Source organism: Mus musculus, chromosome X, assembly GCF_000001635.26.
Source record: "Mus musculus strain C57BL/6J chromosome X, GRCm38.p6 C57BL/6J".
Lineage (NCBI taxonomy): Eukaryota > Metazoa > Chordata > Mammalia > Rodentia > Muridae > Mus > Mus musculus.
This window is the reverse complement of record NC_000086.7, coordinates 85,776,842-85,803,568: the sequence shown is the minus strand read 5'-3', so window position 1 is coordinate 85,803,568 and position 26,727 is coordinate 85,776,842. Positions and strand designations below refer to the sequence as shown.

The 26,727-nt window shown below is 40.3% G+C and overlaps 1 protein-coding gene and 2 pseudogenes across 1 annotated transcript in view; 1 reads left to right on the top strand and 2 right to left on the bottom strand.

Moving 5' to 3' along the window:
* 5430427O19Rik (RIKEN cDNA 5430427O19 gene) overlaps positions 1-26,601 on the bottom strand; it is a 114,532-nt gene extending 87,931 nt beyond the window's left edge. The window contains exon 1 of the mRNA XM_011247682.2: positions 26,530-26,601. The gene's annotated coding sequence lies outside the window, so the exon portion shown is untranslated. The remainder of the gene's footprint in view (positions 1-26,529) is intronic.
* Gm6964 lies at positions 9,449-9,899 on the top strand (annotated as a pseudogene).
* Positions 11,143-26,613, bottom strand: Gm14766 (annotated as a pseudogene).
* Positions 26,614-26,727: the final 114 nt, after the last annotated feature.

The following is a 26,727-nucleotide window of genomic DNA, read 5'->3' as shown; positions in this document are numbered from 1 at the left end:
AAAACCTAGGAACTTTGATTGATCTACTACTGGCTCTGCTGAAATTACGTCTGCCCTTTACTCTCTTTGATAAGACTGTTCAGAGGCCAGGCTTGAAGAATAAGCCTTCTGATAGGCCTTGAAGAATAAGGTCAATTTGATTGGCAGAAATTAGAAAGATATTATCTTAGATGAAGGGAACACTCTCATCTGGCAGTGATTAGAGTACACATAGGGAAGTTGTGGGGATAGAAATATAGATAGGAGCTTACTTTGAAATCAGAGATGAAGATGTTTAAAGAGCTCACAGTCCTGTTGGGCTTATGTTGACTTCTTCCTCTAAGTGCTGGGAGTTACTTCCTCCCCTACTTCTCCTAAGACTATAAGGGAACCACCTCCTTTCCTCTGACAGCAACTAACTTGCATCAGCAGCTGGTCCCAGGATGATCAGAGTGAACCTCTGTGGTTTACTTTTTTACCTCTTTCTCCTACTGTTATTTTGCACTCATTGACTCTTTTGACTTCCTGATCCTGATTCTGTTCCTTAAACAATCACATAAGCCAGGTGTGGTAGTGAAGACCTGAAGTAGGAAAATAGCACACTTGAAGTCTGCCTCAGCTACCAAGCAAGATCAAGGCCAGCATAAGCAACTTAGGAAGACACTACTTCAAAGTAGATGGAAAAAGGGTGCTGGGAACATAGCTTAAAAAAAAAACATTGGACAAGGGTGTAGTTCAGTTGGCAGAGTGCTTGTAAATAATGTGCACCAAGTCTGGCACCATATAAATTAGTGGGCATGGGGCTGACCTATAATCTCAGCACCAAGGAGGTAGAGGCAGAAGGATTAGAATTGGCTACAGGGCAAGTTGAAGCTAGCCTGGGACATATCACTCTGTCTCAAAAACAAAAGCAACCAAAAGCTAGGTAGGTGGTGAGCATCTATAATCCTCAAGATGCCACAATCGGCAAAAGGATCAGGATTTCAAAGTCATTCTCAGCAGCAGAGTGGGCCTGAGTCCACCCTGGGCTATGGAACCACAGCAAGCAAGCAAAATACCAAAAGGAAAACAGACCTACACATAGGTGTGTGGGTGTTTTAAATTTAAAAATCATTTTGCATGTATGGGTGTTTTATCAGCATATATAGCTGTGTACTACAAATATGTCAGAAGTTATCAGATCCAATGTAACTGGAGTTACAGGTAGTTGTGAACTACCATGAGGGTGCTAGGAATTTGACCTGAGTCTTCTGCAGGAACAGTCAGTGCTCTTAGTCACAGAGACATCTCTCCAGCCCTTTTACTTTGACTCTTTAAGACAGGATTTCTTTCATTGTGTTGTTCAAGCTTTCCTGAGTAGCAAAGAAGATCTACAACCTCTTAAAACTGCATTAGCCTCTTAAATACACAGATTACAAATCTGAGTCCCTATTACTGGCTCCCTTCATTCATTTACTGTTAGCAACCATAAAATCAACTATTACAAACAAGTCAGTTCTATCAGCTGGATTGATGTCTCCAATTTCTACTATTAGTAACCATGATTATCATCTGTGTTGGTCCGATGATGACATAAGGTATCAAAGGGGAAAGGTGTACTAGGTGGCACTGTCAGCTTGGATCTCATTATGGCTTTAAACTGGTGATCCTCCTACTTTGGCTTAACTTCTAGGATTATAATTGCATGCCACCATGCCCAGTTCCATTTGCTCTTTGGCCATCACCTGGAAAATATGTACAAGAGAAAACCTTTTCACTGACCCAAAGATGATGAGAACACATAGAGCAGAGCTATTAAACCCAAGACATCATCTGCGGTGATTACAAAGGTCAGTGCAGCTTCTTGGGCCAGAAACAGGAACATCAAGCTGAAGCCAAACTAGACTAACAAAACTTCAGCCAATAAGCAAAGATACACAAACTTCTTTCCCACGCCATTTGTTCCATGCCACTGCAGTTGACCAGATCAAAAGACCATTTCATGCTAAGCAGTAGGCAACTATTCCTTCCTGAGGGCCTATCTTTATGGATAAATTGTAATCACAAAAGGATGGTGCCTTGGGGACTTGGAGACTGAGGAATCCTTTGGAGCTGTGCATCCTGATGAATGCTTGAGAAAACCCATCTTCAGAGTGAAGAAAAAAATAGAACACATACCATGTACACACTTACACACCATGTACACACACATATCATGCATACATACAGACAAACACTATGCATACACACACACACCATGTACACACACACCACACACATACATGCACACACACACCCCATGCACACACACCCCATGCACACATACTTAAATAGATGATGAAAAGAGTTTGATGAGAGAGAAGACATAGGGATGGGTGGGTAGATTCAGCCTAGAAAAGATGAAACTTGCTCAAGTTGCAGGTCTTATGTCAAAAACATTGTATGTTTTGTCATCAAAATCTTCCCTCATCTCAGCTGGGTGAAGTAGTGTATGTCTGGAATCTAAACTTGGGAGACTCAAGTAGGAAAAAGATCTGTCTGTACAATAAGCATTACTGGGGCAAAATGTAAGCACAGATGAAGACATTCTTAAATTCTCATGTTTCATCCATAAAATAATAATAAAAGTTCTAAAACCTCTGTATTTTATTTATTTTCCTGTACACTATTTTATAACATTCATTTTATAAGATTCATTCTGCATCTGAGACATAGCATTCTACCCCTCAGTAAATGCAGAAACTTCTCTCCTAGGCCTTAAATTTTATCCTTAGCACAAGGAACTAAAGAAAGCAAAATGAGATGGTAAGGTGGCTCAGCAGGTGATGCCTATGCAAGCCTGACAACTTGAGTTTGATCTCTAGAACCTATGCAACCCTAGCAGAGAAGCAAAATCAGAAAGTTGTCTTCTGACCTCCACACATGTGCCACAGCCTACACATCATACACATACAAACAGACACACACACCCCATGCACACACACACATACACACACACCACACATACACACACCATGCACACACGCATCATACACACACACATACACACACCATGCACACACATACATTCATACCATGTACACACATATATACCATGCACACACACACCATGCACACATACACACACACACACCATGCACGCACACACACACACACACACCATGTACACACACACCACACACATACATACACACACACCATGCACACATACACACACCATGCGAACACATATACCCATCAAACACACATATACACCATGCACACACACCATACACACACACACACCATGCATATACACACACCATACGTGCACACACACACACACACACAAGCACCTCAATGACAGAACACTTGCTTAGTAGGCAAAACACATGGAATTCGATCCCCAACATGACACAAAAGTTCACCTTATTTCCAACTCACTTAATGCACTTGTATAATCTACACTCATGTAGACACCCAAACCTTTGCTTTTAGCTACATTTAGTTGATTCTATTCCTTGAAGCATTAAGATGTTTTCCACAAAGAAAGAAAGGGAATGGTGGGTGTCTTAGTCAGGGTTTCTATTCCTGCACAAACATCATGACCAAGAAACAAGTTGGGGAGGAAAGGGTTTATTCGGCTTACACTTCCATGCTGCTGTTTATCACCAAGGAAGTCGGGACTGGAACTCAAGCAGGTCAGGGAGCAGGAGCTGATGCAGAGGCCATGGAGGGATGTTCTTTACTGGCTTGCCTCCCCTGGCTTGCTCAGCCTGCTGTCTTATAGAATCCAAGACTACCAGCCCAGAGATGGCACCACCCACAAGGGGCCTTTCCCCCTTGATCACTAATTGAGAAAATGCCTTACAGTTGGATCTCATGGAGGCATTTCCTTAACTGAAGCTCCTTTCTCTGTGATATCTCCAGCTGTGTCAAGTTCACACAAAACTAGCTAGTACAGTGGGACAACCAGATGTGTATTCAGTTTTCACCCTCAAGTGGTGAAAAAGTAAATTCACTGTGTACCTGGGATGTGTAGTTGTTTTTCCATATTAAGAAACCACCTTAAAGTTTAGGAATTTAGACAATTTGGGGGTTTCTCCGGGATGTCTGGGATACTCAGGATTCCCGTGATAAGTCTTTGGTCTTCACTGTCTAGGCTAAGGAAGGATGCTCTAGGACAGGCTCACTCACAGTGGTGATTGTCAAAGTTGCTTGATCTGAGGACTATTCCAGGCAATGCATTGTCTCTGCTCCCTGGGATCTTTGATTCTCTAGAAGCTAGCCTAGGCTTCTTTACATGAAGGTCTGAGGATTGCCAACTGAGTAACAAAGAAGATCTAACCCCATTTTAGAAGCTTTAAAAATGTCTTTAACATACGACACATAATAGACTTCATTGTGGCATTTTCATACATGTACATATAGTATTTTTATCATATTCTGTCCCCATTACCCTTTCTTTCCTCTTCCCACTAATCTCCAGAGCTCTTTTGTCTGTAGTGCTGTGGACCAAATTCAGAGCCTCATATTTGCTGAGTACTGAACCCCACCCTCAATAAGAAGCTCACTTGAAACCTCTGCTCATATCCTATCAACAACTGTCCCATTGGACAAACTCGGTCACCAGGATAAGCGTGGAACTGGAGTGAGTGGAAACTGAGCAAAGTCTCAGATTTCTGGAGGTATAAACACACTGTAAGCTACCATGACTGATATATAAAAGATTACCTTCCACAGGAAGTATTAAATACTGATAAAAGAGGAGGGGTCTTTGAGCAAAGGTCAAAGAGCAAGGTGTATTTAAGAAAACCATCAGTTTGTGATACTTTTTGGTTTTGTTTTGTTGCTGGGGATTGAATTCAGGGGCTCACATATGCAAAGCAGGTACCCTACAGCCTTGTGAGTTCTAAAATCTCAGCTTCCAGTTCTCTGTCTCTTCATTCCTCCCCCTCGTTCCCTATTCACAGCTTCTTTACTTCTGGATTTACTTTTGTTTTTTGTTTGGTTGGTTTTGTTTTTGTTTTTCTGTTTTTTTTTTTTTTTTTGAGACAGGGTTTTATTGTAGCCTACACTTTAGAAAAACATAATTATAACACAAATGACAGGCAAATGTGAAGAGAATGAGAATAATTTGCTGAGTATAATCCATATCATAGATTTTCTTTATTAAAGAAATTTTTATTTATGTGTACATGTATGCACATATGCATATGTATGTGAGTACATGTGTAAGAGGGCATCGGTTCCCCTGGAGCTGGAGTTCCAGGAAGTTGTGAGCCACTCAATGTGAGTACTGGAAAACAAACTCCTCTCCTGTGAAAGAGCAGCCAGTGCTCTTGGACACTGGACCATCTCTCCAGCCTGATAGATCTTATAAGTTTGTTTTCTTTTGTTGTACACTGCAACCCTGGCTGGTCTGGAATTCACAATGAAGAATGAACTGGGCTCAAACCCATGGCAATCTTCCTGCATTGGCGTCCTACATGGTGGAATTACAGGTGGGAACCACTATGACTATCTTCCAAATTTTATTGTATTTGATAGAAGACTCACAAACAATAATTACTACAGAAGGAAAAAGTATTCTGCACAGAATGCTTCAGCAAGGTATGAAACAAAAGGCACCAAGCACTTATTTGAGATGGTCTTGTATCTTTATTACCATAGAGCTATGTATCTCAAATTCAAAATGGTCAGTCTTTTAGGCAGACATGTGGATCTAAGTATCAATTTTCAGTGTGAGATTGATAGACTGGAGATTCCCAGGGATTTCAGAAATACGCACTCTGTAACCAACTGAATATGCAGACTATAGTAACACAAGAAGTATCAAAGCAAGTCTTCAATAGGAAGTTACCACATTACCCCATCCAGAAGAAAAGGAGTCAGGAGATGAGACACAAACTTAAGGGTTTCTACACTGTGCACACATCCATTTACAGATAGAAGTTATTTCCCCTTTAACCAGGTTCCTCTTAGGATGTTGCTTAACTTCAAACCAATGATTGTGACATCACCTTCATTTCCCAGCAGCCAGATATAAACTGAATATGACAAAAATTTCCATTCGTCAGTTGTAATGTCATTAATCAGCAATTAGGGGAAAGGCCATGGAGGTCAGAGAAAACCTAAGTACATTTAAACTGAAAAGGTACTTGAATTTGTCCTGACTAGCATGGATTTGGAAGGGGATTTTTGTACAATTCATTTGTTGTATATGTATATGTGCATGTGTGAGGGAGTGCTGCATGTTCTATGGTGTGTCTGCAGAGGTCAGAGGACAATCTTCAGCAGTTGGTTCTCTCCTGTCTTTGGGGATCAAAAAAAGGCACTGAACTCAAATCATCAGGCTTGGTGTCAAGCACCTTTATCGATTGAGTCATTTCTCCAGCCCAATTTCTTTAAAGATGGGTTCTTCTTTAACCCAGCGCAGTTGCTTCCTCTCTATAGAATGATGATCTTGAACTTTTGAGCCTACTGCCTTCACCACCAAAGAGCTGATATGTGCTTTACTATACTTGTTTGACATGGCTCAGGGCATACTACACAATCACTCTACCAACTGTACTAGATTCCCAACTCAGGGATTAACCCTGGAATTTCTCTTTAAAAAGGGGGGAAAATCTGTTCTGCATAAATTAGCGAGTTCATTTTGTGTTAATAACATATAAAATATTTGAAATTGCCTCAGCTTTTAAAAATGTTAAATTAATAATCATACTTAAATACAACTATGTAATAACATCACATATATTCTAAGCATAAAATAAATACTTTCTAAGGAGCAGTTAGATGAAGGAGAATGAGACCTCTAAATCAATAAACAATATACTGTAGTTTTAAAAAATATGCTTTATTATATGGACATTATATGGAACCTTTTAGGGTTCACAGCCAAATTGAGAAGCACCAATATGTCATTCATATCCAACTTTGTAATATGCATGCTTCCCCCATTGCCTGATTCCTACCTTCCTTGAATGCTTGGCAATAACAAATACTTTAGAATTTTTTTTTCAAATTGGAAATTTCATACCTGATTCCTCCTTCTACTCCTTCCAGACATATTTCCTTCTTCCCCTTCTCATATTCATGTCTTTAAACACACACACACACACACACACATAAACACACATATACATATACACACTCACACACACTCCAATTAGAGCTGCTTCCATGTACACGGGTGTGGTGCTATACAATATAGGTAGCCTATGAGTATCCATACCCATGACAGAAACAATGATTTCTTTTCCCACAGCAGCTATCAATTTCCAATAGATCCTAGACTAAGGATAGAGCTTCATGAGCCCCTGCCAAAGCCAACTCAGTCAGCCAAACAGTGTCCAAGAGAGGGAGTGAGGACTTAAAAGAAAATGACAATTAGACGACACTATAATATGACTCCAGCCAGTGCTGAGGCTGAAGCAAGCTTATTTTTCTGCAGTCTGCTTTTATACTATTCTAAGTACATGGAAAGAATAAGGTCAGTTCAAGGTCAAGAAACAAACAAGGCAATAAACAATGTCCCATGATATTCAGGTACTTATCAAGATGACCAAGATCTCGAGCCTACATCCCTTTCCTAGCCCAATGTCAAATTCCTGCGTGAGCCTACTTCCATGTTCTGGCCCAATGTCTAATTCTTGCCAAATTTCTAGAAGTAGCCCCAAGAGCTCTCCACATCACCCCCTTTTTAATTTCATACATAAGACTGCATATTTCTTAGGTTATTCTGACAAGAATGCCTTCCTTACCTGTCACTGAAATGCATTATCAAGAGCAATGCATTTCAGGTTGGTAAGACTCAGTGCAGAATCTTATCGGCATTAACTGCCAGCCTGTTAAATTAATGACTCTGTCTGGGGATCCATTTTTAGTTTCAAGCCATGCATTTTGGCCACCACCATGTTGTTGTTAAAGGAAAGTTTTATCACACTAGGCAGGAATAAAAGTATTCCCAGGACAAGAAGGGTTAATATGATCAAGCTACATAAGCCATTCTTGAAGCTTGACCAAGATGGAAATACTGACCTTAAAGAATAGTGTGATCTCTTAAATTGAGTCATATTTGCATAAATAACTGCAAAATTTGAGAATTAGCAGAATCTAAAAAAGGAACAGTTTCAAGCAGTTGTAAACCATGAGCTATATATACTGGCTATCAGTATACAAATTAAAAGCTTGAATTTTTAGCATTTCAAAAACAATGGCTACAACATGTAATTCAATTATTTGTGCTGATGCAGGATGGGGGGATTCACCCCATGTGATCTATTACATGAACCATGAACATGTGATCCAATTACATATGCTGCCTCCCCATTAGATGAACCATCTGTAAATATAGTAAGCACATTCTCTATGGGCTGCCTGCATAAATTTACAGAAAATACAAAAGCATGGATAGATAGAGGCAAATTATAACAACTTGTTTTTTGGATAATAATTATTAATTTTGCCTTAAAAGATTGCACATACAGTAGGGCAAATATCAGTATTCTGCAATGACCAATTTAATTGCTGTTTGGAATAAGGAATAAATATTTCATCAGGTTCTTTCCCAAAATGCTTCCATGGTTCTATCCTATGATTCTGTATTAATATAGCAACAGCTTGGCAATAGCTTGATAATAGGGTGTTAAGACTTCACTTGGAGATGAAGAAAGATGAATCCACATTAATGGTTCCTTTTGTCAAAGAACTGCTGTGGGCACATGAGAAGAAGCAAGAACACAAACAACCAACAATTAGTCATAGTCTATATAATGTATCTGTTGTTAGCTAGTAGCTTCCTCTACTTTCTGCAAAGCCATTTATTCATCCTCAGTTAGTGAAGGGAATTAGGATTTGTGTCCTTCTTGAGACTATTAAACAGAGGTTTAAGTTCTCCTGTGGTGAGCTTAAGGTGAGTTCTTAGTCAATTAACATTTCCTAGCAACGTTTGAAAATTACTTAAAGTAAGTTATCTTTTATTATTTGAACTTTCTGTGCCACAATTTGTTTAGGATATAACCGATGTCCCAAATACTGAAAAGGATATTGTCTTTGAAACTTTTCTGGTACAACAACTGATCCCAAAGATTTTAAAGTTTGTTGTATAAGAGCAAAGGTTTGTAGTAAAACTTCTTCAGAGGGATCAGCTAATAAAATATCATTCATATAATGAATAATATACACTGAAGGATTCAAAGTACTAACTTCTTGTATTGAAGCAGTGACAAATTTTTGACATAATGTAGGGCTATTAGCCATCCCCTGTGGCAAAACTTTTCAATAATATTGCTTCATGGGTTCTTTTAAATTGCAAGTAGGCAAATAAAATGCAAACCTTTTACAATCATCAAGATGCAAAGGAGTAGTATAAAGACGATCTTTTAAATTTATAATAATTTGGGACTGGAGGCAGGCGGCTGCGAGCGGCCAGTGTGCTCCGATAGGTCGGAGCTAACCGCTGCCAGGCGGGCTGCCGCGGCCCGACATACGCCCCAGTCGATCGAAGATGGCGGGCCAGAACAGAGCCATCGCCATGGGCATTTGCAGTGCCCTCTTCATCGGGTACTGCATCTACTTCGACTGCAAAAGGCGGAGTGACCCCAACTTCAAGAACAGGCTTCGAGAGTGAAGAAAAAAGCAGAAGCTTGCTAAGGAGAGAGCTGGGCTTTCCAAGTTACCTGATTTAAAAGATGCTGAAGCAGTTCAGAAATTCTTCCTTGAAGAGATACAGCTGAGTGAAGAGTTATTAGCACCAGGTGACTATGAGAAGGGTGTGGACCACCTGACAAATGCCACTGCTGTGTGTGGACAGCCTCCGCAGCTGCTGCAAATGTTCCAGCAGACTCTTCTACCACCAGTGTTCCAGATGCTCCCGACCAAGCTTCCAACCATTAGTCAGAGAATTGTAAGTGCTCAGAGCTTGGCTGACGATGATGTGGAATGAGCCAGATACCAATAAGATAAAATCTTAGTAGAATAATTTAACAGTTAGCTTGGAAGCTGGTCAGCTCTAGGGGAATAAGGGCAAATTGTGCTGTTGTGAACTGTCCTACACTGACATCTGCCAAAGCGAATATGAACTTTGGTAGATCCATTGTCTGTTCTATTTATTTTTCCAGTGAAAAGTATTTTGATAGAGCTTTTCGTTTTATAAATACACTGAGTTAACCAAAATATCATGGATTTCCGCTTGTTCTTAAGGCATGCAATTCAAATGTAAATACAGTAGAGTATTACTTAGGTAGAAACTCGTGGTGATTTTTAAGATTGGAAAAGAATCTGAGGAAAAGTCGAATAACGCACATTCTAAAGACTAGAACATTTTATTGTATGTTGTAAAATTGGGTAGAAATTTGTGTTTGTGAAAACTGAGCATTAAAACCTTACAGAGACCGTTTCTCGTTTACTTTTGAAAAAAATTTATAATAATTTTATATGCATTTCTTGGAATGGCAGTTGAAGTAGGTAAGCCAGATTATAATGTTCCCATAAGTTCCATAGTTTCATTAACCTCTTATAAATCTTGCAATAATTTCCACTTGCCTGATTTTTTCTTAATCACAAATATGGGTGAGTTCCAAGGGGAATTAAAATCTTGAGCTTGTGATTAAAACTGTCAATGTTCGATTGGTTTATATATATATATATTTAACTATAATATTTTAAAGTTTCTTTTGCAATATTAGAGCATAACTATAATTTTGGAAAGCAAAACCAAATTTTAACAGTGTAAACAATCCATTTTCTCTAAAATCAATACCAAGGGCAGCACTTTCATGTTAAATTTTGTCTGCCAGTTCTTGTACATGAACACATGACATGATGGTGCAGTTTTTAATACCTTATTAAAGAAACACTTTGGGCTGGAGAAATAGCTCTGAAGTTAAGAGCACTGACAGATCTTCCAGAGGTCCTGAGTTCAATTCCCAGAAACCACATGGTAGCTCATAACCATCTGTAATAGGATCCGATACACTCTTCTAGTGTGTGTCTGAAGACTGCTGTAGTGTAAATAAATAAATAAATCTTTAAAAGAAAAAGAAGTAAGAAACATTGTTTTAAATCCTATCTTTTATAAGTCTGGTTTCTAGGACAGGAATTACATAAAATATTATCCCAATTTAGAGGTATCTTTAGAGTACTGTTTCCCTGGGATGACTCATACCTTGTGTTGTTGTCTAGAATGACTCCAAACTTGAGTTACCAGTTTTAAGCTAACTTTTTATTACTAATGTTACAAATTTTTAACCATACTCAATAACTTATAGACAAATAATCTATATCTGAGACATACAGAACATATTTATATATTTAGGATTAGTCAGAAACAAACATAAAGGGGCTACACACATCTTATATATTTAGACTACATAGACAAAATTTCTTACTTTTTCTAGCTGTAATTTAAAGTGAGGAGCATTTTGTCACATGCAGAAACAAATAATCACAGTCACAAACATTTTTTACAGGAGAAACAGCCATCAGCTTTCATACCATAGAAGCAAAAAGCTGCTGCATCCATTAAGAGCAGCTTGTACAGACATGCAGCCCCTGGCAGGGCTTCTCCAGCTATGCTAGACTCCTAGCCACAGGTACAGAGCTCCAAAGGCAATTTATCAAATTTTGTTGTGTCAATTCAGATTGTTTAAAAAAAATGAGTGAAAACTAAATCAAGGGGTGATTGACCAGAAGATAAAGTTTTAACCATTATTTTCTTTTGAATACAAAACACAGAGCAACAATCATGCAGCAAAATAAAAACAGACATAAATTGATAGACATGGATAAATTGGTGTGCCAAGGACAGATAATAAATAGACAGAGAAGTAAGAGAACTAGATTTCCCAAATGGACACAGATTTCCTACCTAAGGGACCCAGAACTAGAACTAAGCATTCCTCCAGTGGGAACCAGAGAGGAAGCAGGCCATCTCCTGACCCCCTTCTGTCCCTAGAAGAGCTCTGGAACAGCTTATGTTCATTCTCTTTCACCAAAGCATCCCTGGCATTGGGGAGAACTGCTTTTCTGAAACCCATTCTCCTTCTCATGTCTAGAGTCCAAAGACTAACAGCATCTATGAGAATTACCTTGCTCCTCTAGATTTTAGTATAACTCTAAACACATACAAAAACATTGTACCTTACCTTGTCCCTTTTTTTGATATTTTGATTTTTTTATTATTCAGACCATATATTGAAGTATCAATATTTTTAAAAATTATAAAAAGACTTAGTTGTAAACAGTCATAGTAGATTTACAAGAAAATATGTAAGAAGGAGCAAATTAAATATTAGGAACTATAGGAGTCTCTCCCTTAAACTGAAGGAGTATACTTTAATAGTCTTCAATGTAGCTCACTGGCAATCTTAAGAAATTCAAGAAGCTCATTATTCATATTGTATAAGCTCTAAAGAAAAAAACTGAGGAAACTCATTGATAATTTTTACAGCTTCATTGTAAAGTTCAAGATCAAAGCGATTATAATCTTCCTTAACAAGATATAAGATGCACACAGTATGGTTGCCACGGCTGTGATGTTTCCAATTACTTCTATGATTCCAGAGATTTCCTGTCAAGTGGCTTTATCAATTCAGTGGTTGCATTTTTTTTCCTTCTCCATCTGAAAGAATAAACATTTTTCCAGTGGGATGAATTTTTCCAGCTTCCCGGACATGAATCACATGGTTCTGTCAATATACTGTGTTAACATGCTGGTGTTGATGTGCCTTTGGGGAATTCCATTATGTCCACCATGATTCTGCCACCAACACTCAGAACCCGCAGGAATAATAATACTTTCTCCCTTTTTACGGGGTTTATTCACCACTGGCCTGGCCTATCTTTCTTGGGGTATCCTTCACTGTACTTCTTGCATTTGAGCTCCAATGTTAAGGTGCCATCTAAGCAAGCCAGCTCAGTCAGCCAAACAGTCTCAAGGGAGGGAAGGAGAATTGAAAAGAAAAAGACAATTAGACAACATTATAATGTGACTCCAGCTAGTACTGAGGCTGAAACATGTTTATTTTTCTCCAGTCTGCTTTTATACAATTCTAAGTACATGCAAAGAATAAGGTCAGTTCACAGTCAAGGAACAAACAAAGCAATAAACCAAAATAATCAAGGAACAAACAAGGGAAAAAACAGATGGTCAAGATCTTGAGCCTACTTCCTTGTCCTAGCCCAGTGTCAAATTTCTGCCTGAGCCTACTTCCATGTTCTGGTCCAATGACAAATTCTTCCCAAATTTCTAGAAGTGGCCTCAAGAGCTCTCCACAAGCCCCTTTCCCATCCATGCTAGAATACCAACTGACTTGATTTTATGCAGGCAACCAGAGCTGCTATGAGTTCATAAGTACAGTGTCCATGTCATGTCCAGAGAACAGCATTTCACAACAGTCTCCCCATCCTCTGGCTCTTCTGTTTTGTTCATTCCTCCTTTGGTGATGGACCCTGAGCTTTGGAGGGAAGGGTTTGATAAAGTGGTCCTATTTATGGGCTGAGCATTCAATGGTCACTTATTCTCAGAAATTTAACTATTTATGCACATCTATGTTAATGGCCTCTCACTACAAAAAGCTTCTCTGACTAAGGTAAGAGTGTCACTAATCTATTGATATTAACATAAATATTTAGAAGGCATCTTAGCAACATGCTCACGTTGTAAAATGACAGTAGTAGGTTTCTCCCTAGTACCTAGACTCGCCTCCATCATGGGCCTTTGACCAGGTTAACAGTCCCAGGCATGGATCCCTCCTGTGAAGCAGGCCTCCTATGCAATCAGAAAGCAGGTGGCTACCCTAATATCAGTCATGCCAGTATTGCACCAGTAGGCATATTTTGCCTGGGAGGTCCACACTATAACACTCAGGTCCCACTTTTGCCTATGTCTATTGCCTATTTTTTTCTCCCCCAGCAGCATGTATAACAACACTTCAGACATTAGGAAAGCTAGTCAATGGGAAGGAGCTTTCATCCAAAGTGTGTTGTGTCTTCAGCAATAGAGTTTGACTGTATAGCTATGGTGACAAATTAAATTCTTCCTTATCTCTTTTGTGAACACAGATCTACCTGGCCCTTATAGTGGTTTGAATGAGACAATCCTCCATAGTCTTCATCATTTAAATACTTAACCCTCAGTTTGTGGCAATATTTTCGGAGGCTTCTTACATATGCCTTGTTGAAGAAGGTATGTCACTGGTGGCAGGCTTTGAGAATTTAAGGAGCTCACCTTTTCTGGAGTAGCCTCTTTCTGTTTCATGCTTTTAGTTCAAGATGTAAGCTGTCAGCTGCTGCTCCAACTGTCATGCCTACCTCCTGCTCTACCATGACAGACTCATCCCTCTGGATCTGAAATTTCAAAGAAACCCTTGCCTTGCCTTGCCTTGCCTTGGTTATGGTGTTGTAGCATGTAACTGAAAAGCATCTAATAGAGCCTGTGAACTGGACATCATATAGAATACACTGCTATCTTCACCCCCCATTTCTACAGTAGTGCCCTGTCCATCCTATTTGTCTTTGAGCCTCTGATATCAATGGGGACTTCTATTATTGATGATCAAGTCCCTCGAGTAGCTTGTGTGAGCTAGTCCATCAGAGACTGATTTCCATTTTATTGTCCCAGATTATCTAGCCTTTGTTTCCAGGAAAGATAGGTGGTTATACTGCTCAGTTTGTCTGTTTCTGAAGCACTCAAATTGATCTATATTGTTCCCATATCCCATGTTCCTACAAGCCAGGAGAAGAGAGGCTTCACTGACTGTTTAAGGCTTTTCCTTAATTCCAGGAATTTCACTGCTGAATAGTCTCTGATTCCTATAGCCTGGACACAGACCATTGTTAAAATCCCCATTGGCATGCTGGATTGTAAATTATTATTTTCTCTGTGTCAAAGACCTCAGTGGTGTCTTCTGTTACTTCTACTTTGTTTCCTTCCTCTTTTCCTCCTCAGGCATTCCCTGGGTTCTAGGCTTTGGAGGCCCCAGAAAGGCGCTTTAACATGGATCAGACTGCTGATCCTGCTACCTTTCTTCAGCCATGAGAAATAGCAAGCCGATCCCTCCAACTCTACATCTCTTTTCTATAATTCACCTACTATGATGGAAGCCAAGCAAAGAATGTCTGATGAATGACTTTCTTATTGCCTTTCCTCCTTTTCACCCACAAGCTACTTCTGAGCAACCATCTCTGCCTTAAAAGTATTCATTACCCATATTATGGCCAGGCAACTTCTACAGCCTCTTATCAGTACTCTTGTTCCTGGAGTGCTACTTTCAAAGACTAATAGTGCTGAAGACATTGAACAATTCCCAAATAATTTTCAGATGTACATGGCATACCCCACTCATTGAACAAGCATGCTACTCCACACCACTTAAAAGAAGCTATCACTCTGAGATTGCCACTATAGATACTCCATCTTGAGGTGGCCCTGCCTTAGTTATGTATCTCACTATAGACTGCCCATGCCACTGCTGCTACCCACAAAAAGAAAACCATTTCATGCCATATGGGGGATGGACAGTCATGTCAAAATTTCCCCTGGGGATGCTTCACCTTTAGTTGCAACTGCCTGTCTCATTATCCATAGCAGGAGCATTGCCATTGTTTTAAAAAATTCGGCTCTCTGGTTTTTTATAGCCTGCAGACTATGCTAAGTGCTTTGAGAATTTTTTTTTTCTCCAGGAAGACTTAAATAGCTATCATGGTAGTTGATGACACTGGCCCCCATAGACTCTTGTGTTTGAATATTTGGCCATAGGGAGTGGCACTATTAGGAGCTGTGGCCTTGTAAGAGTAGGTTTACCCTTGTTGGAGGAAATGGCATCACTGTGGAGGTAGGCTCTAAGGTCATATATGCTCAAGCTACTCTCAGTGTGATACACAATCTTATTCTTCTGTCTTCAGATCTAGATATAGAACTCTCACCCCTTTCTCCAGCACCATGCTGGCCTATATGCTGCCATGCCTTTTGCCATGATGATAATGGACTAAACATCTGAAACCCCAATCAAATGTTTTCCTTTATAAGAGTTGTTGTGGTCTTGGTGTCTCTTCACTTCAAGGCAGGGCCACCTCAAGATGAAACCCTAAGACAGCTACCAAAGTATTATTCCACAAAGTTCACCCTGGGAAACCACTGAGTGTATTAGTTTTACTTCCAGAGCATGGGTGAGGAGTTATAGGCAAAAACTTAGGTGACCCTAAAGTAGCTCAGTGGAAGGTCAGCACCCAGCATGAAAAATGGTTTCCCTATGGCTAGCCTTCCCCCAGCCAATATACTCTAGTATTTCCCCTAGACCCTGAGGCCATGTGCAACTAAGACAAGATTGCATCCAAAAGGGAGAAGTAGTGGGGATATCAAATAAAGTTCCAGTGACTCACCACCATCCCCTCCTTCTATAGGAGAATATCAACATTCTGCAGGCCTGCTCTTGATAGACTCTTGTAAGCATGTACAAATGATATGAAGCTGGTAGCTATTTTGGTCAGAGGATAGTCCTGGACAATAATAATAGGTTTTACCATGATATTTTCATATATGAACAAAATGTATTTGACCATATTTAATCTCATTACCCTTTATTGTCCCTTTCCCATTACTATTGACCCCTCCCACTTTCAAGTATTTGTGTGTGTGTCCCAATGAGCTTCATTAGGGATGTTTACAGAAGCATAGGGAGGCGTTTAGAGGAGTATGTGTATCCAACTAGTGGATAAACCACTGAAGATAATGTCTTTTCACCCCTCATCAACAGTTATGTATATATGCATCTTCAACAAAAGTGGGGCACATGAATCCCTCCCTTAAAAGCAACTTTCCAAACTATGAATGCCTCAACAAGTACCAGTTACTAATATTTCAAACATGTTTGGAAGATGAAAAATTCTCTCTCTCTCTCTCTCTCTCTCACTCTCTCACTCTCTCGCTCTCTCCCTCTCTCCCTCCCTCTCTCACTCTCTCCCTCTCTCCCTCCCTCTCTCTCCCCCTGAAACGGGGCCTCATTATATTATACTTGTAGGCCTGGGCCTCACTATGTAGACAAATCTAGCTTGTCTAGAACTCACAGTGATACAATTCCTTTTCAGTGCTAGGATTAGCCTGTGTGCCACCATGCCAGACTAGAAAAGGGGGAAATTTTGCATGATCATATTAGTACTTTTTCAAATGATGTCTGACTTAGTTATAAAAAAATAAGTATAAAATTGCAAATAGATGACTCTAAAATATACTTTATGGATTATTTATTATATAAAAGTGACTCTAAAACTACATGGAGTGTGTTGCTTAAATAGCTCAGCATTTCAGACCAATTAATGTGATCTCATGAGGACTGGATTTTAGATCCCAGCACCCACATAATAAGTCACAAATCTCTAAAACTAGAGCCCCAAGGACTCTATCACCCTCTTTGCCCTTCAAGTACAAAGATACACACACTCTACGCACACTAGTGCATCGATAACCATGGATAAATCTTTTAAAATACTAAAGGGCTCAAAACAACAACCACTTACTACTTCTCATGACTAAGGAACTATGTAAATGCTAAGGAAGGAGAGTAATTAAATAGTCCCACCCAACTACAATACCTATGAATCATGACAATGACTACCATGTCAAAATATTGACATAGGTGCAATAAGTGGCATTTACATGTCAATGGCATCCAAAAGCTGTCTAACTGAACCAAAGGCCCATTTGGCAAGAGGGAAATCATGCCTAGTATTGGAAACTTAGCCAGGCTCTCAGGGTTACTAAGGTTATGGACTTTGTGTGGGTGGGGGTGGAGGCACTACTACTGTCACTTTGTTAGACCAGCATAATTTCTAACTACATTCTAAATCTTATTTGTTTGGTGGTAGTTTGAATGAAAATGACCCCTTAGACTTATAGGGAGTGAAATTATTGGAGGTATGGCTATGTTGGAGTAAGTGTGGCCTTGTTGGAGGAACTGTATCACTAGAGGTGGGCTTTGAGGTTTCAGAAGCTCAAGCCAGGCCCAGTGTCTCTCTCTGCATGTTGCCTGCTGATCAGGTTATAGAACTCTCAGCTACCTCTGCAGTACCAAGTCTGCCTGTGGACTGCCATGCTTCCCACTGTGATGATAATGAACTAAGTCTCTGAACTGTAAGCTATTTACATTACATAATTACATGTTTTCTTTTGGAAGAATTGCCATAGTCATGGTGTCTCTTCATAGCAATAAAACCCCTAAGACACGGTTATACCAATAGGTGAGTGTAGCTATCCTCCTTCAAAGAAGCTACTCTTTACAGCAAATGGAGATCGACATAAAAAAACAAAAATGGACACAATACAAAGATCAAGAGAGCATAAGAAGCCTACATCAACATCCCAGCTCCTGCATCTATCAACATCTTGGAACAGTGGGTGGAGAGATTATAAAAGCCAGAACACTCAGTAAGGCTGCTGTGAAATAGTCTCTCCTAGAAATTGCCACATAAACAAGACCAGAGCAAGGACAATAATCAATGGGCATGTTAACGTGAAAGAAGAAAGAAATGGGCTCCCACCTCTAGGCAAAGAACTACAAGCAATAAATGGCTGCTGGAAGAAGAACAATTTGCCTCTACTAGGGATTTCCCCACTTATTCATTGTCCAATGAAGAGGGCCAGCCTTGAAATCATGTAAACATCACTAACAAAAACAGACTCAGTATGCTGTATTTATATATATTTGTACATAAGGGAAAAAGCTACCAACTTGAGAGTTGGAGGGAATAGAACATAGGAGGAGTTTGGGGTTTGTTGAGAGGGGTTGAAGGGAAGTAATTTTATTTCAAATAAAAAAATCAGTTATCCTCAAAAAAAAAGATGGCATTCTTAAACAAATATTCTAGTGAATTTCATTCTATTGCTTTATTCAGTCTTTTGAGACAGGGTCTCATGTAGACCAGTCTGGCCTCAAATTCAATATATAGGTGAGGATAATTGTGACCTCCTAATCTTCTTACCTCTACCTCTCGGAGTGTTGAAAGTACAGCAATTGCTACCATGCCACATTTCCTTCCTTCTTCTCCTTTTGGACAGGGACTTGATGTGCAGTGTAGGTTGGTCTTGAATTTACCACCCTCCTCCATCAGTCTATCTACATGCTGGGAGTAAAGGTGTGTGTTACTAGAATGATGGATTACTTGATATTTAACAGAGACCTAACACTGCAGAGAAAGAGGCACTAACTCATAAAAAAGGGCTGACATTTTAAAAATAATTTTATGTGTATAGATGTTTTGCCTGTGTGTATGTCTGGGTAACAGATGTGTACAATGTGGATGTCATCTAGAAGAGGGCCTCGGGTCTCCTGGAACTGGAGTTACAGATAATATGTAGGTGCTGGGGACTAAAACTGGGTCTTCTGGAACAATAGTCAGTGCTCTCAAATGTTGAGCTATCTCCCCAGCCTCTTAAATATTTTTTATTTAGTGTGCTCATATATGCATGTGATGGGTGGCACTATGCACATGGAGATCAGAGGACAGGAGATCACTGGTTCCAGGGATTGAATGCACGTGCAAGGTTGATGGACTATGACCTAACCCACTGTGCCATTTCCCTAGTCCAGAAGACTTTCTAAAATCTCACAGTTTGTTTTTTTTTTAACACTTTTGTCAAACTACTCTCATAGAATGGTCACAAAGGGTGGCCCATATAACTCGCACCAGTCTCACCAGGAAACTTTCTGGCAATGCAGATTCTCAGGCTTTACCTAGGAAATATGGTAGTAGTGCTTGTTTTCTCCCCCCCTCCCCCCACCGTGTGTGTTGATAAGGGAACCATGGGTTTTAAGTATGCTAAGGAAATGCTTAGCACCAATGAAACACATACCCAGTTGATTTTTTTTTTTTTGAGATAGGGTTTCTCTGTGTAGCCCTGCTGTCCCTAGAAGTCTTTCTGTAAACCAGACTGCCTTGAACTCAGAGAGATCTGATTGTCTTTGGTTCCTGAGTTGGTTCCTGAGTGCTGAGGCTTGTGCCACCACTGCCTGGCAGCAATCTGAATTTATAACAAATCCTCTAGGCTGCTCTGCTATAAGAAAAGTTTGATAATCACTGCTTATCTTAGTTTGAGTCAAGGTAAACTTGAAGTAATAAAACTGATGCTATAAAGAATTTACTAAGAAACTTGCTTAGGAAATATTAAGTTACACAAAGTACAATTTAGATAGAGGAAAGCTGACTCCAATATGCCTGGGAGATAAGTAGTATACTAACCAGGACTGTTAGAAATTAAAGGCAAGACAATTTTGTACCATCATTGAAGTTTAAGGTTGCCGAGAAAGCGTGTTGACTGTTCACCAAGTTTGACCTCCAATTAGGCTCTGTTCCCACAGTAAATGGAGACAACTCTGACACACAAATTTGTGGTTGTGTTTTGGGGTTGCCAGCTGTGATTCCGCATCCTCTGCTTCCTCCCTCCCAAGTCCAGAAGCCACTGCACACTGACACGCGAGGATGATACAGAGGTCATAATGAGTGGGGTCCTACAGGGTCCTGGTTTGGCTGGGTGTGAGTGCTGGGGTCGAGGGGGGAGAGGGAAAAGGCTTTCTCTTAGGATCTTAGTGTTACAGCTTTTTAAGGCAAAGGTCTTCTCTGAGGATCTTCAGTGAAACAGCTCTCTGAGACAATGTGAGCTTGCGCATATACTTTTATTGGGGTGGGCTCATATGCATACACTTTATTTAGGGTGAACCAAGGGTATGTATGGACCTTGGAGAGTGCAAAGGAGTTTTCAGGGTAAATGCAAATCATTGGCTAGAATTTAAAAGTCCTAGAAATGCTTCCTTTGCATGGAGAGGCTATCACTTGATGGGCGGGCTCTTATGGGAGAGAGGGGAAAAGAGGGAGTTGAACTTGTAGGTCTGCCAAGGACTACTCCACCTGCTAACTACACTCAAGTAGAGAGTGTAGGGGTTCAGGGCCCCAGACAAAGTCAGAAAGGGGAAATCCTGGCGGGTAAAAAGAGTCCTCATTTTGCTCTGAGCTCAGAGAGCTATCTAGACAATGGGGGACTGTGACCTTAATTAGGGAGGTGTAATACAAATTGGCCATTAGGCCCATTCTCAAATCAAAGACCATGCCTCTAAGGGGCAGTGCAGGGTCAAAGCCATCATTACATCATAGTCTGCCATTAATTCCCCTGTGCTCTTATGAGGAAAAGCATAATTCTGCAGGTGGGCAAGATGAACCCAGGAAACAAGTATTCAAAAAGAACTAGTGCACTTCAAAATAATTCAGGCAATATCTGTGCTGTGTAAGTCTCCCATCTACACAAGTAGTCAGACTTGCAGTCTCCTATCTCTGTATAAATTGTTCAAAATGTAGCAACTTGGGGCTGGGCCCTAAAGGTCTTGGGATGACAGCATATGTGAAATGTATAGGTTTAAAGCCTATATAAAATTTTGGTAAAATTTTGTTTGAGGCTGGTTCCCTTTTGTGCACTAGCCAAAACCAGTAGCACACTACTGTTAATGAGCCTTTTCCTTTATTAATCTCTATACAGGCAGGAATTATTAATTTTATCACTAGCTAGGCTTTCTGTTGTGGTGATAAAACACCACGCTCCAAAAGCAACTTGGGGAGGAAAGGGTTTATGTGACTTATACTTCCACACCACAGTCCATCATCAAAGGGAGTCAATGCTAAAACCTGGAGGCAGGAGCTTATCAGAGGCCATGGTCTAGTGTTACTGTCTTACTCTTCACGGCTTCTTCAGTATGCTTCCTTATAGTATGAGGAACATCAGCCCAGGGATCATCTCAAACACAGTGAGCTGAACCCTTCCACATTAAGAAAATGCCCCTCAGACTTGTCTACAGGCTAATCTCATGTAGACATTTGTGTAAATGCAATTCCCTCTTCCCAGATAGGTTGAGGTTTGTGTCAAGTTCACAAAAACGCTGCTAGGGCACTGTTACAGTCTCACTATGTTAGGATTGCATCGTTGGAAAGTGATGCACAATAAGTAGCCAGGTTCTTTTGTACTGGATAGTAAATCAACTTCCCCCACCTCACATGCTCGGAAACTGCTTTACTACTGAGCTACACTCCCATAAAAGTAACTTTTATTTGCCTGATGTAATTATCATCTAGGAAGTTTATTGCCTCCCTTGGCTAACCTAGGCCAAGTCTTGGAAGCTTCTAGCCTCCCTACAATCTAATCTAGACCTAGAATGTTTTCAGCCTCATTGCTGACTAAGCTCACCCCTTCCTTGTTCTGAGCTCTAGCTGGCTGATTCAACTCAGCTGTTCTGGCTCAAACTCCTCTTCAAGCAGACTGATTTAATTTGGCTTCTCCCATCCTCTCTTGAATTGCTCTGCTTGGCCCCAATCTAACTCTAGAAATCTGTTCCGATCCTTTAGTTCTTTCTCATTTATCTGGCTTGTTCTATCTTCACCTGTGTCTAGCCTGTTCTCATTCTCTCTCTCTCTCTCTCTCTCTCTCTCTCTCTCTCTCTCTCTCTCTCTCTCTCTCTCTCTTTCAGCCTGTCGCTCTATAACTCTCCCAGGTAAAACGGCCTCCTCCCTCTCTGGGCTGCTCTACTCTATGGTATATTCTCTGTGAACTCTACTGTATCCTGTACTGTACTCTCTCCTTCCTGTACTGTCTGTCTCTCCCTTAAGTAGCTTCCCTTTCCTCTCTCTTGAGAGTTGGGCATATCCTATTCTACCAAATCTTTCTCTGATTTGTTACTTTTTCTGCCACTCAGGTAGACATCACTTTCAAATATGGGTGCTTCTTTCTGCAAACTAACTTTACCTTCATTATTTGGGATTAAAGGTGAGAACTAAGAGTATGTCTGTATTCTAGCCAGAGGAATTAAAGGTATATACTAAGGGCTGAGCCACACCTTAATTAGAAACAGGTTCAAATGCCCTGCAACTTTTCCCTCCACTCTTTTTACATTTTATTTTGAAACAGGGTCTCACTGAATTGCCCAGGCTGGCCTTGAACTCATTCTTTAACCTAGGCAGGTATTAATCTTATGGCTGTTTTTCCTTTAGCTTTCCAAATAGCTGTAATTGAGGAATGCAACACATGGCTACGTTCACATTTAGATTACTAGCATGCATAAGAATAGATTCTCTAAGTTGCAAAGAGGCTAAAAATCGAGTATGTTTAAATTCCTTATCTGTTTCTCTATCTGGTGCCACCTTCTACAAACTTTTGATAGATCTGCTCAATTCACCCAAAATCCATAAAGTGATATTTGCCTGTGCTTTTCAATAAATAAACATTTCTAACACTGACTTTCCACCTTATGTTTTTATTATTCTTCTCAACCCATATACATTAATAAAACACAGGAGGTATTAAGAAAATGTTAACTTTCCAAATAGATTAGGTTGAACTTTTTTTTCCTTTTAAACAAGGTCTCCGCTGTAGCCATGCTGGCCTCTAACTCTTGGCAATCCTCCTGTCTCAGTCTCCTTACAGCTGGACTTATAGGTGTAAGACACTATATCCAACGAATAACTGCTAGTTATTAGGCAAACATGAGAAGAACAAGGAGGGTTACCAGAGTATTCTCTAGGGAAAAACAGGTTTTCTGTTTATGCCACATCTGCATAAGTAAATTAACAACAGGAAAAATTAGAGAAGGAATAACAGAACCAACAGAAGACTCTCTAGCCAGGATTGACACTGGCTTCCTGCTCTACCCGTCAGAAATCATAACAGGAAGGGCCCGAGGTGGTGGCATACACCTGTAATCCCAACACTAGGAAATGGAGTAGAAGGATCTATCTTAAACCCCCTTGGCAAAATAGAGATGGAGGAGCTGTTGGGCTGGGTTACCTAAGACCTGGTGAAAGAAAAAGGAAGGGAGAGAGAGAGAGGAAGGAAAGGGAAATGATGCCAGTGTATGTGTCCTTCAGATGACTCAGACTCCTTAAACTATTTGCACGAAGCACTTCCCTCCTAGCCTTCACACCTGGATTTCCTTGGGACAAGCCAATTTGACAATATAAATACATGAATTTTGCCTTTCCTGCATAGCTGTACTGCTCATACCGTGCTTCCAGAGACATTACATTAGTAACTCATTCACGTCACTATAAATGACATTTTCCCTATTTTGCAAGTGAGCAAAAAGAAACCGTGGGTTACTTGAGGTCATGAAGATTAAGTGTTGAATGTCAGGGCCAAGACACTAAGGGTTTCTTCTGCTGCTCTGCCTGTGATATGTATTAGTGGTCGGGGATGATCAAGGATGATTGATCAAGGATGACATACTATCTCTATCAGCTTTTCCATTTTCCTCATTTTTTCTTCTCCATTTTCCTTTCTAATTCCCTTCAGCTTCCATTCCTTTAGGCTGTTATGAAGGACACTAGATTTCATGCCAGAATGAAATTCTAGTCTTGGATGTGACATTGGAGGGTGGCTGGTCTCAAATATGTAGATTATTTGTTCTCTCTGGGACTCAGTTGTCCTAGTGTTTCTTTTAACAACTTTGGACAATATAAAAACATAGTACCTATTATTCAGTTTTACATTTATACAGAATTTTTGGACCGAAGCTGTGGCTTGAAGGGATGGGAAAGGGGAAAGAAAAACAGAATAATTCTTTCCGCTGCTTTCCTTTTAAGACAAAGTCTTATATAGCCCAGTCTGGTATCACTTCCCTATATAGCTGAGGATGACCTTGAATTCCTGAGCATTCTGCCTCTACCTAGAATCTCAGGCATGCAAGTCTGACCAGATAAAAGGGAGACAATAAATCTGTGAGAGTTTAGGGTGAATATTTAGGGTAGGGAATTAAGATAGGCTGAGCTAGACTTCTCCATTTAGGACATCTTTCTGGGTTGCTGTTGTTGTTTGTTTGTTTTAGAGGACATTTGAGGTAGGAGTGGCTTGGGAACATTAAAATAATATTGTGGCTCTTCACATTTGTTCTGGTGACAGCAGTGAAGCTCTAAGATACACAATGTTATAAGAAGCACAGTAAAAATGAATTTAAGGCTCTTTCATGATCCTCTACTTTCATTTCATTGGGAACAACGGAATTCTGATCCCTACTGTGCTGTTAAACAAATAATCTGCTGTCCCGTTGGAATCTGAGCCGCAACTGTGCTAAAGTTCAGATGTGGTTAGGATTTTTTTTTTTTAATGCTTCAACATAGTAAGGTCTGTGGCTCTGTTCTTACTGACTTCTAGAACTATGAGAATCCTTTTCCATATAATCTACTCAATTAATGCCTATCACAAATTTGACAGAGAAGTTGGCCTAGTGTCTTAATATTTGTCTATCCTGTCTGGCTGCTTCTTAGTCTATTCCAGGAAATTAAAAAAAAAATACTGACTTATTTGAAAGCTTGTCAATTGTCAGCAAGTGGAGCATTTCTCTAAGCAGTCCTCATCAGGAACACCAGGACAGGAAATTGTGCTTTCATAGCAAGCATGGGAAAACTACATAAACATACACAAAGTATATAAATAAATATGTATGAGTGAGGTGCTATAGAGCAAAGGGAATTCATGACAACTGTGGGGTGCTACAAAATAGTATGAGATTTGGGAAATGGATGGAAAGACATTGGGAATAGTATCAATTCTAAAGATGATAGAAAGCATGGTAGCTTACAAAACCAATATCTGAGCTTGCTTGATTTCTTTCTTTCTTTCTTTCTTTCTTTCTTTCTTTCTTTCTTCCTTCCTTCCTTCCTTTCTTTCTCTCTTTCTCTCTTTTCTTTCTTTCTTTCTTTCTTTCTTTCTTTCTTTCTTTCTTTCTTTCTTTCTTTCTTTCGTTTTTTGGTGGTGGTAAGGTAGCCAAGGTGGTAAGGTAGCCAAGGATGGCCTTGAACTCCTTTTTGATCCTTCTCCATAGTGGGTTATAGACTTGCATTAAATCACCTAGCTCAGTTAATTTTTTTATCCAATCAAGGTGTTATAAAAAATGGTATCCCATAGAATGAAATACATAGAATGCATGGCATAGATAAAAAATGCTTTTAGAAAATATTTAAAAATGTACACGTGTATACAGCATATAATTATTACACAAAAAATTTGCAAGTGCAATGAGCAGCCCACAAACACCAGCCCCAGGCTGTTTTGAAAACTATTTCTCACTGCGGGTCCAGTCCAAAGTTTGAAAGCCTTTTAGAACGCACGCCTCCAAAGGATCTAGGCAAGGTAAATTCAAGGTCAAATGAGAATCCCAATTCGCTCCCAACCTAGTCCACAGTGGTTAATAAAGCGAGCGGAAATGGCGCATAGGGGAGGGCATACTCAGTGAAGCCAAGCGAAAAAAGCAAGGGCGCTTCAGGACTGGGAGGTGCCGGGTATTTCCTTCATGGTTGGTCAACCTGAGGTTCTTGGAGACAATGGTTTGACACGTTTTCCTTACATGATAAGCCGAAATAACTTCCGCATTCTTTCTCCCTGGCCTACAAATGTGAGGGGTTCGCTTAGATCCCTTCGTCAGCTGGTCGCACCCCGAATTGATGCCAGTAGAAGAGCTTATTGTTATTAACAGCGGCTCAGCAGGCGGGGCGTGGGAAGAGCGGGGACGAAAGGACTGGATCGTCCACCAGGCGACTCAGGTCGCACTCTGCACAGCCTACCAGAGAGGGAAGAGGCAGCTCTGCACTTCGGGTTGCTCCAGCAGGCTTAAGTCTCGGGGTTCGGTGCAAGCCTCAGGGCCGGGTACAGGGAGTGTTCTGTGAGGCCCCGCCCTCCACTAAGCCCGAGTTTGGCTAAAGGCAGACGCTCCGCCCGTCCCCGACCACGTGACCCACCGCGCGGACCAGAGCCCCCGCCGT